The sequence below is a fragment of the Strix uralensis genome, chromosome 12, assembly GCF_047716275.1.
Source record: "Strix uralensis isolate ZFMK-TIS-50842 chromosome 12, bStrUra1, whole genome shotgun sequence".
NCBI classification, from domain to species: domain Eukaryota; kingdom Metazoa; phylum Chordata; class Aves; order Strigiformes; family Strigidae; genus Strix; species Strix uralensis.
The window spans coordinates 14,127,156-14,138,544 of NC_133983.1; positions in this window are offsets into that span (position 1 = coordinate 14,127,156).

Below are 11,389 nucleotides of genomic sequence, written 5' to 3' on the forward strand. Positions count from 1 at the left end.
TTGTTTACATGTCATTTAACCACTTGAAATGATGACATTTAAATTTGCCATATTGGAACAAGTCTCAAACTCTACCACAATGCCAAACTTGAACTCCCCAGTAATTTCTAGAGTTTGTATTTCACAATCAAGAATTGTACAGTGCCAGTTGTGGTGGAAATGTACAAACACCCAAGAAGAAACACTTGTTTCAAGCAGTTTCACATTTACAAGGTTCAGATCCTCATACAGACAGTTTCAAGCATCACAAGTAATGGCATCACAGTTTCCCCAGAAACATCCAATATATTTCTTGTGGTTTTTTATTTATTTTAATAGGGAAAAAAAATTGTTTTAAAATACCTTGTACGGAAAGCTTTACTGCCAAATACTTCACACATGATGTCTGACATCAGACTTTCATTTTTTGTTCAGAGAAAGATTGTTTGCATTAGAAAGGTAATGTGGAACTTACATTGTTCCATGAAACCAATTACAATTCCTGGTCTGCACAAGCACATCATCACTGCCTTGCTGCTGCAGCTAACCACCTACCACACCTTTCCACACCCTCAGATACTTGTTGATCTGCTCACACGACTAGGGAACAGCCTTTTAACTTGAAGTAATTTTTCTGCTAGGTCAGCTCAGATCAGCTGTAACAGGCTGGGGGCTACTCCCCTGGGCTGCTTTGCCAACAGGTAAGTATGGCAGGTAACCTCACTCAACAGGTCATACTCAGGAGCACCCAGAGGAAAAGAAGGCACATTAATCATTTCCAAGTACAGAGAGTGGAGAACATTGATTCTGATAGTGGTGGGATTTATCAGGGGAGGGGGGGAGGAGGCACCGACAAGACCACCACTAGGAATTTGAGTAACGCCATCCTTAGCATTTAATGATATTAAGTGCTCCAAGAAGTGACAGTACTCTAATTGATGCAATTGATTTGCCTGTAGTTATGGAAATCCCAAATAGTCACCAACACAAAGAAAGGATATAATAGATATTGGAGCCCCCAGAGCTTCTATTTCGGGGTCTGATCTTGCAAGCAGGTCAGTGTACCAGAGCACAGTGTGTTATTACAGCTCCTGCAGACTGGGGCTGAACTCATTCAAGTCACCAGGTGAACTTCCACTGAGACAAGAATCTCAGTTCACCTTACTGCAGCACCATTACAGCAGAAGAGAATATGCAGACTCATAGGTTAGCTCTGTGATGTGACCAGAGTAAAGCTAGATATCATTTGTATTCAGACCTCTGCAAGTTTTAGAGTGCTCTAAGGGAAAGATTAAAGAACTTAATCCTCCAGCTAGATTCACATTGACGACCTGACTTTCTCCTTCCTCCTCCTCCCTCACCTCAGTTCTTTTTCAGCTTAATCTACACATACACAAAAACTGATAGAGCCACAAGGTCACATTTACATCTGAAAGACTTTGTTGGTACAGTTACACATCAGTAAAGTGTTCACTGTATGAGTGGAAAAAAAATACCAGCAAAATTGCACTTCTGATTGTATCAAACTGGTGCTTGTTCTACCACTACCCCCCCAAAACCTATTTTAATTAAAAACCTTTACTACTCCAGTAAAAGCTCACGACAGGAGAATAAAATTTTTAATGACAAATGAAGATGAAGACCTTGGCAGAGTTTTATTTTGTCTGAGGTAACAAGCATTCTTTCAACAAAGACTGCTAAATAAATGATTGGCATGTTTATGACAAGCTGTATATGGCACAGTAGCATCTGTTATCTCAAGGAAAAGACAGAAGTATCCTTCTAAATACTTGAACATACTTAATACTGGCTAGTTGCATTGATTTGGCTTTATTACTTCCACCACTTGCTCCCTACTGACTAGTAGGAACAAGGCAAGAAATGGTTTAAAAAAAAAAAAATCAGATCTGTAAAGTTATATTTTAAAGCCAGAAGAGATGTGTTATCTCAGAAAAGAGCTAAGGCACAGACATGTAAACTAATATTTTCATATCAATCAAAATGTTTAAATAAAAAGCAACAATTTTAACTAGATGGTGTTTTCAGACTGCTCATTTCCTTTTACATTATTTTGTCTTTTTTTCCACCCACATATAAAAATCCTGACATTTTCATCTTTTATAATGCAATTGAACTTCTTTCAGAGTTCTTTATTCTGAATTTTTTTTCTCATACCTTATCCTTCTCTTCTTATGGAAATTTATATTCAATTTCATATGGAAAGCAGAAATTCAAGACTTTGTACAAATACCTCCTATTTTCAGACAAACATCATAGCTCAGAGGTCAGCCGAGGTAAACATCTTGCACTGCTCTAATTAACCTAAATAATTTTGTCAATCCAATTGGCTCTTTAATTCTTGATCTATCTTAGGCAAGAGGTGAATTTTGTTACTACTGTTCACAGAACTGTACTCCTAGGTCTCACCTTAACATTTTTCAGCATTTTTATTCCTAATCCTTTTCTGCCCTACCTCTCTACTCACACCTCCTATTGTCTTAGAACTCTGTCCACCCTAGAATTAATAACTACAAATAGCTCAGGTGCTGACAGCAGTCAAACTGCCCCAGCACCTTCCCTTCCCACAGAGGTTAAACAGGTCCGCCTCCCCGCTTCATAAATGCTTTCTTAGGTTGCTTCCAGTACTGGAGATACTTCACTGGAATCTAGCTGGGGCAGCTCTCCATTACTCCTGATATACTGACGACTTCTAAAAATCTGTATTTCCCATTTTAGGATTTCAGTGACCAGCATGTTAGGAGTAGAATGTTCACAGGAACAACTGAGGGGCAAGGAGCCAACTAAAGCATCACAGAAGTTGAGGTACGAAGGCACTGGAACACCAACAGATCAGAATCTTAAGACCTTATGCCTCAAAGCAGTCTAAAGGCTACAGTAGAAAAAGGAAAAGGGATTAACTCAGATACAAAAATGAATTGTATAAACTAAGTAGGTGTTCCCTGAATAAATCAGTAAGAGAGCATTTTTAAGAGGCAAGACTATCATCTAAACAAAGCCCAATTTGTTAGCAAGCTTTTGCTGTCCTGGCATGACAAGCTGCCAGCTGCAGTTCTGTCACTCCATAGGTAGTTCAGCATGAGAACTACGCTCACCAGTCACCGTGCCCAGAACGCAGACAAGTGAAACACACTGAACAGTGCAGTATGCAGTTTATTATTTGGCTTTGCAAAGCCTGAAACTGAAAACAGCAATCATTTTTTAATTAAGAGGTAATTTAAGAACTTGACATTGGGATGCTCTGTCCATGAAGTTCATGAGGATCTGAATAAAGTTATCTCCTTTGAGACTTCTGTGTACTTAAAAAGTTATCCTTGTAATGTGCACAAATTGAGTGATGGTGATTTGCAGCCCCTCAAAACTACAACAGATATTTACGGTTGACCTCATACCAGTCCTGTCAGTTTATGGGGGTTCACTTCTCTAAAAATAGAAAAGAATCAAGATATTTAAGTGAGTTTTCTTAACTCCTTATGGCCATAACTTTTCAGAATTTGCATGATGGGGTTCCAATACTTCTTCCATAATAATCACCAATATTTGAGCATATCAGATTGCACAATACCAAAAGTGAAGATGGATTGAGGATAGGAGATCATCTTTCACCACAATTTGGTTTATTGGTTTACAGTTTAACTTTATCATAACTGAATAAAGAGTTTTTAAAGTTTTTAAAATGTAGGTACTGAGTTCTGGTGGTCCCATTCCCCTGCTCCCCCAGCCTCGTTTCAGCAACTTACTGAGAAAGTCCACTCTTTGGATGATCAAACAGCACCTTTTTTTTTTTTAAGAGACAGTGATCCACAGAGTAAGAGAGATGCACATACATGGACTGCATGTACTACACAGTACATGAATTTAATCCTTAGTTTCTTTGCACTACTTCTCCCATTTAGGTAACACCATTGCTGACAGCAGAAGCACGAACACACCTATCACAAATCCATGTATAATTATCTACTTATACACGTATATAAAGTACATAGAAAAAAAAAATCTGTGTAAATACCATTACACATACTAAGGTATCTATTAACAGAAAGATTTTAATGTAAGAACTCACAAATGCAGGGGCGGGAGGGAATATAATCGCACAAAGATGAACTGTAAAATGAATACAAGCAATATCAAAAATACAAATTGTTTTTTAAATACTTGTTCTTGGTTTGTTTGTACAGTAATACAAATTAATTAGGCAGGCCAACTCAAATGGTACCACATTATCGGGAATTAACAGATAAAAACTGAAAAGGGTTTTTTTTCTTGCTGTTGCTTTGCTTAATTATTATTGCTTTATTATTGACACAAGTTGCTTTAAATCACTGAGTTGACAGACATTCTTTTTCTATCCACAACAAGGGAGGTGGGCATAGTCCAGCCAACCATTTGGAAGAGAAGCATAACTGTACAAGTCTCATCCTCATGTGTTCATTTTAATTTCAGTGATACTGGAACAGCAGCATCTGCATGTAGCAGTAGTTTGTTTTCAGAGCACAACATGAGAGACAAGGCAGAGCACAGTCTGTTTGAGCTGATACTGCTTCAAGGGATTATTTTCACGTTGGCATTGTTATTTGTGGTGACTTCAAAGCCTCAGCATGCACCTGTGCACTCTTAAACAATGACATGGAAAATGTCCCAAGCTTTGTATGGCAAGACACATGTAACTAATTTTCATCAAGACAACAGCTACTGGTTAAGAAGGGCCAGCAATTTTCTTAGTTTTCATCAATGAAACCTAGCAGACAAGCCTGTAAACAAACATCTCCAATGGCTTCCAGCATGACACTGCTGTAAAAATGCACTGAAGTACAAGAGTGAGATGTTACATTAGCTATACCTGTGATAACTGATACCACTGCTAAGTTACTTTTGCCAAAATTTCTCTGAACTACCCATTCAGATAGAGGTGTCCAGAATTAAACATGCAGCTAGACTCACAGTGGATTCAAGTTTTAAGAATGGCAGGCACTCACCTGTTCCACACTTCAATTTAATCCTGAAATATGTGAAAGCATTATACATAATGCATCACTTGATCAGTAAGGGCAAGACAGTATAGAACATATTGACACAGAATGGGGAAGAGAGACATGATAAAGCTTTGCTCACTGCCACCAAGCCATCTGGTTAAGGTATTATGAAGCAATTGATAACAGTCAGTTGTGACTCATACTAGAGAATAATGTTTGCTTTATGACTAGTCTAATAGAAACATTCAGCCCTGTAAAAATATTTTCTGGTCTAGTTTAATGAAGAACTCCAAATATTTAGTTTAAAAATAACACTTTGGGAAGTCCTGTGCATACACACAACTCAGTGGACAATTAACTTCCATGTAGCAAAGAGCATACATTCATAACACGTTCTACGTACGCAGATCTATTAAGTGTGATTTTCCAGTCAGTTTGTGCCACAGTGATTTTTACCCAGTTGCATTAATAAGCTCTTTCAAATTCTACCATCTATTGCTATTTTTGCCAACAACTTTTTTTAACTGAAGACACACATTTAACAGAATTGCAGCAGAGGTCAAGTTTTCCATTATGTACCTACCTTGAATGAGACTTGAATTCTTCTGTTTAAATTCAGCTATTACAGTAGTGCTGGCCCTATGTTTCACATTCAGCTTTATAGGACTCAGTGATCTTTTCTAGCAGTGTCATCATTTTTTCTTGGAGCTTAAAATTATGCTGTCAAGCTATGAAAAATGGAAGAGGCTTTCACAATCCAACTTTTCCACAGTTATTTTCCCAATCTGGGATTCCTGTCTAGATTTATTTTCACTTAATACAGGAAATTTCCTCTCAAAATATCCAAATATAAGTAATGTCACCAGCTGCAAAAGGTGTTAAGATTATGTTCAGGCAGAGGGAGCAGCAGGATGGGAAGCAACAGCCTAAGGCAACCACACTAAGAGCTTGTCCCAATCCATTAAACACTAGTGGAGGTGGCTTCTTTCCTAAGAAATGAAAGCTCCAGGCTACAGTTCACCTTCAAATTCATAGATACAGACTAATGTACATTACGATCACAAGTAAAAGTTATTTTATCTTTGTTTTAAGGTGCATCCAGTCAGTATAACCCTTTCTAAGTACCACGATGTAGCCACAGAGAAGTCACATGAAGGTGATGTCAGCCTACATATAGCTACATACACTGAAGACCACAGGGCACAGTTTTAGCTGTCTGTTTCTATAAAATGTCAAATAGTCAACCTGTTTCTACAGTATTCATTCACAACACCCCTACACCTAGTAGTAGTCAGGTATGCCAATGTTTAGGGCAGGTAACTGGGCAATTTGGCCTACTATTTATCTGTTATCTGACTGGTTTGGGTCTGACCCTCTAGAACCACTCCGCTTATCTTTCCCCATCACTGGTGTGGAGGAAGAGTCAAGAATGATATAATCTTTAGTGGTTTTCATAGCATTTCAGTTACTGATGTAAAATTAAATTAACTCACCTATAGTGATATATAACAGAAAGGAGTTTAGCCTGATTTTATTTTCCCCACCAATATCGCCTTTTTTATTTTTTTTTTTAATACCACCCAAAAAAAGCCATAGTCACTACAGCACAGGTAATCTGACCAATAAAACAATGTGATAGAGCAAGAGCCTACAATATTTATATAGTCTCACATTATATTTCTCCACTGAAATCCATACAGACATGAATCCTGCTCAAGTGACACACTGTGTACTCTTCAAGGTGATATTGTCTTTATAAATCAGGCGCACAGTGACCATTTCAAGCAGTGCAGAAAATGTGGCAGACATGATACAAGATGGGTTATGAATCTAACAATTTATCCATGTTTGTCTGTGCAAAAAGAGGAATTTATTTTTTCTTACCTAAAATAAATCTGAACTTCATTAGATCATCCCACCAAAATTGAACGTCAAGTTTATATTAGTCTAAGAAGCACACAGCAGCTGGTAATGATCAAAAACATTTTACCCTGGAGCTCTTTCATAGGGAATTTCAAAATTCACCATTCAGCATAAAAAGCTAAGCCTACCATATTTGACCAAAATATATGGCTTATAAACACTCAAGAATGAACATGTGCTGAGAGTAAAATCAATTTTAGAAAAATTCAGAAGATAAAGAGATGATATACACATCCTGAAACTCTAGATATATATCTGATTACAGAAACAAGAGAGACAAATAAATGAGAACAATGAAATTCCATTAAATTGTATTAAAACACAACCACTACATATTTTCATTTAATTTGTGCACCACTGGTTCCAAAATAGCATCATGACATGCACCTAAACATTTTGCCCAATCCTAATTGGAACACCACTACTCAGTTGCTCTAAAGTAACTACGAGTTGAGCACAAAAGCAGCTTGCTAAAGCTGTATCTGAGCAAGGCAATGGTGAAAACGGTAAAAAACAAAGTAATTTGATTGGTGCCAGAACAACAGCAGGTTGAGTCCACTCATTACAGTCAAGCTAAACAAGTGGCAGATAGCCCTGACTTCACAGAACAGGACAGCCCAGCAGAGTCAATAATAAAAAAAAAATCATATCCTCATCTTTGATCAGCAAGACAATACCGAAGACAAATTTGACTCATGCCAGAGCTGGTACATACTTGAAGTGATAACCCTCTGATGAAACGGATTTCATCAACTGGTTTTCATCAGTATGTGGACATTCTATTTAAGTTGAAGAGCTTTGTATTGACTTAATTTAGTGACAAATGAGTTTAGTTGAATCCTTGTCCCCTCCCACAGAAGATGCATTTTCAGTTACCTTTTGCATGGTTGCATTGCCCAGTGAGGTCCCAAACAGTATATGCCATTTACCCATTTTCTCCTCTTTCACAAGGAGCTACGTCTCCCCCACTATTCATCATTCTGAACAACAAGGAGTAAGATGCAGAATTACAGTAACAACTGGTTTCAAACACATCTTCCCATTCCCTAGCTTCAACTCAGAAATCAGTTTCCTTGCAGATATATCTGACAAGCAAAGCACTCTGGAGTAACACCTTCCAAAATCCTGAGCTTCCCAATCCGACTGACTTTGAAGGCATTGACTCTTCTCTTGCAGTGAGAAGGAAGTACCAACATGGCTTGCTATTTAAGAAGCCACTGCCCACTCACTGACTTTGTAGCAACCTCGGGGTGTTCAAATCCCCAAAGTATCTTACCCCAATTTTGTCTTTGATTCAGATTTTATGTTGTAGCCTTGCAGATTTTCTGCAACCAGAATGGTTTTAAGCCAGATGTGTTTGTTTCTTGTATATCAAAATCTCCTATCCCTCCTGAAACATCCATACAAAATAGGACTAGGTAGAAACTACCCCGCCCTGCCCAACTAGTGGTCTGGTTTTAAACGGCCTGAATCTTCCCAGTGCTTTTTAAACACATCTGCATTTAGACTAATGCCTACCTTTTGCAAGTTTAGCATGTGGCATAAATATCACATGATACGAAAGAGACAGGTCTGCCAGTTTTGAAAATCTAAGCTCATAACATAGATTCACATTCTTCCTGAGAGTGATTAAAATCACAGATACACTCAGCCTCACTAATCCAAGTTTGTGAAAGAAATGCTAATGCAAATTCAAGTATATACATCCACACTTCAGTTCTGCCTTCATTGACTGTTTGATTGGTAATTAAGGCATATATTTGGTTCCAGAGATACAGAAAAAAACCTCAAATCCCAAAGGAAGCCATCGAATCTGAGCCCAAGGTTATTAATCATACTGCCTCTAATTGTATATAAAGTATCTTTACTCCCTCAAAAATGTTTTTTTAAATATTATGGGATTTAAATATGTCACAATATTCTGGATATCTTGATTAGATCTCCTTTAATATACTGCCTCCAAATAATTCGTAATTTATTTAACACCACTATAAATCTCACAGAAATGAAGAACTCTTACTAATCATTAAGATTAAGCAGAATTTTTAGCCTGACTAGACTAGCAACAAAATTTGATAAGGGGAATTTTTTTTCCTTAAACAGTGCTTTTTACTGTCTTCTTGTAATTAAAGTTTCAACCAAGGTCCCATTAGGCCAATACTGATCCCCCCTGTGAATCAGACAGACCCTCCAGTCTTCACATTTTCAGAGTTTAGTCTCACTGGTAACTAGCATCTGCGAAGGTTTTGACTAAATGAAGCGAGAACTCACTAAGATTAAAAGCCTAAAGAATTTTGTTCCTCACTGACATTTAAAGAATTTTCTACATCATTCCCCTGATCCAGCAAGATCACATGCCCGCCCAAAACACCACACGGGTTACTTTACAGGGTTGACTGGAAGGAAAGGTAGGCTACAGTGGCTATAGGTGCCAATTACAATTCAGGTAGCCAAAGTACATTAAAGCTCACTATAGATGCCCTCCCTTGCTCAGTGGTCCCTTGAGATTAGAGTATAAAAATCAGTACAGTGAAAGACAGGGAGAGCACAGAACCTGTTGCTGAGCAGGAAGACAGCCACAGGGCAAAAAGAAAGGAAGAACTACACAGAACCCCTGGACAGAGGAGGGATTGGCTTAGGAGAAGCCCTACAGGATCTGCCCAAGGGAGAAGACGCTACCTACACACTTGGGCAGCTGGGCCAGGACTGGTCCTGCAGTAGAACTGCTTTATACACATTCCTCTCACCCACAGAAGCTGTGGCAGGGGCATTCTTGCTCCTTTCATGGCTTCTATGCCTCTTACATCCTTGTAGCCCTTCCACAAGTGTCCCTACTTTGGTAAAAGCCACCACATCCCTCCTGCCTCTGGCAAGAGCACTTGCAAATTTTCTCTTCCAAACTATGATCATACATGTTCTTCGTGAGGCTTCATCCATTTGTCACCTTCTGATCCTGGCTTTCAGTTTCTCCTCTGTGTTATGCTTATAGTTCCTATAATAATCTCTCCCTTAGTCTTTTCCCCTCTCCTTGATCAACATGCCAGACTGCGAGACCCAGTTCAGGCTTTCAGATTCTCTCCTTCACGGTAATGGCATTTTAGAACCAACTGGACTACTGTTCTACTAGATCACCCAAATAATCTTCCTCCATTCCCTATTTCATTCAGTTTCTAGCCCTTACATCTCATCTGTAGTTACTAAGCACAGATATTTGCATATCTATAAATAAGCATACATTTGCCATCTTCTAAGTCATGCTTACACATCCTGAGGAAGCTCAACTTAAAACCCTCCCTCCCAATCCTTGTTTCTCTCCACAAATCCAGAAGACTAGCCCACAAATTAAAGCATGGGCAAGAAGGGAAGATCTACTGAAAGGCTAAATGGATAATCAAAGCCTCAAACTCACAACATAGACAAGGTCGGTCTTGCCTACCCATCAAGGTCTTTGATAGTACTAAAGACAGTTGTACAGAGGCATGGGTAGTCACTGTCAGAGGGAGGCTATTTCTTTAATTAAGAAAGGGATCCCCAGACACAGGCAATGAAAGTCTTGCTGTTACCTTACATATGCATAATAGCTCAGTGCCTGGCTGCCTTTTTTTTTTTTTAAAGCTTTTACCAAACATACCTCAAAACAAGCATTAACTTGATCAAAGACAGCTCTTAAGAAAGTATTGAAATAAAAGGGAGAGTGTACCTTTTACCATACTATAACAGTGCAAGATCTTACAATATTTACCATAAAACAGAAACAACAGTGCATACAGCATTTGATCAGCTGCAGAGTTCACCAAGACCAGTTTTGTGTGTTAGTTTTTTTCTGCTCCAAAGAACTGAAAAAACCAACAGCATTGTAGCACAGCCAGTCAAGACAAAGGGAAAGTAAATCAAAGCACCAAATGGAGCAGAGGTAGAAATCCACACACACCGGGCTCTGCATTCAAAGTTACCCTCCTGCTTAGAGAATGGTTTCCCCTTTCATTCCCTTCTGAAGCATTCAATATAGCTTAGTGCCAAAGGCAAGATTTCATACTCAGTAGAACAGTTCTGATGTTCTATGGGAAGTCTTACATAGCTTGTCCCAATATATTTCTCTTGCATCCTACTGCCTGCCTGTAGCCTTAAAGAATAAGGACATTTTATTAGATAGATGATTTGGTGACAGAAAGGTATAAACTATTCATGTAAAACATCTTGCTGCAGTTTTAATATCTGCAGACTCCCATGTTAGTTTTGGGGAAGATAAGGTATACTGGTGGAAAAAGAAAGGTTTAAAAATCTAATTAAATTCCTTAACCAAAAGTATTTAAGTTATGACACTTCATGATGCAGGTACTTAACAGACCTATCAGCCAAGAAAAGCAATTTTTTAAAAATACAGTCTGTTCTTTCATTCAGATGTGAATGAAAGAAGATGCTGCCTTAATTTAGAAGCACAATGCTAAGCACAAGAAGCTTAAGTAACTCTCGATCCCAGAATGCTGAACCGCTTC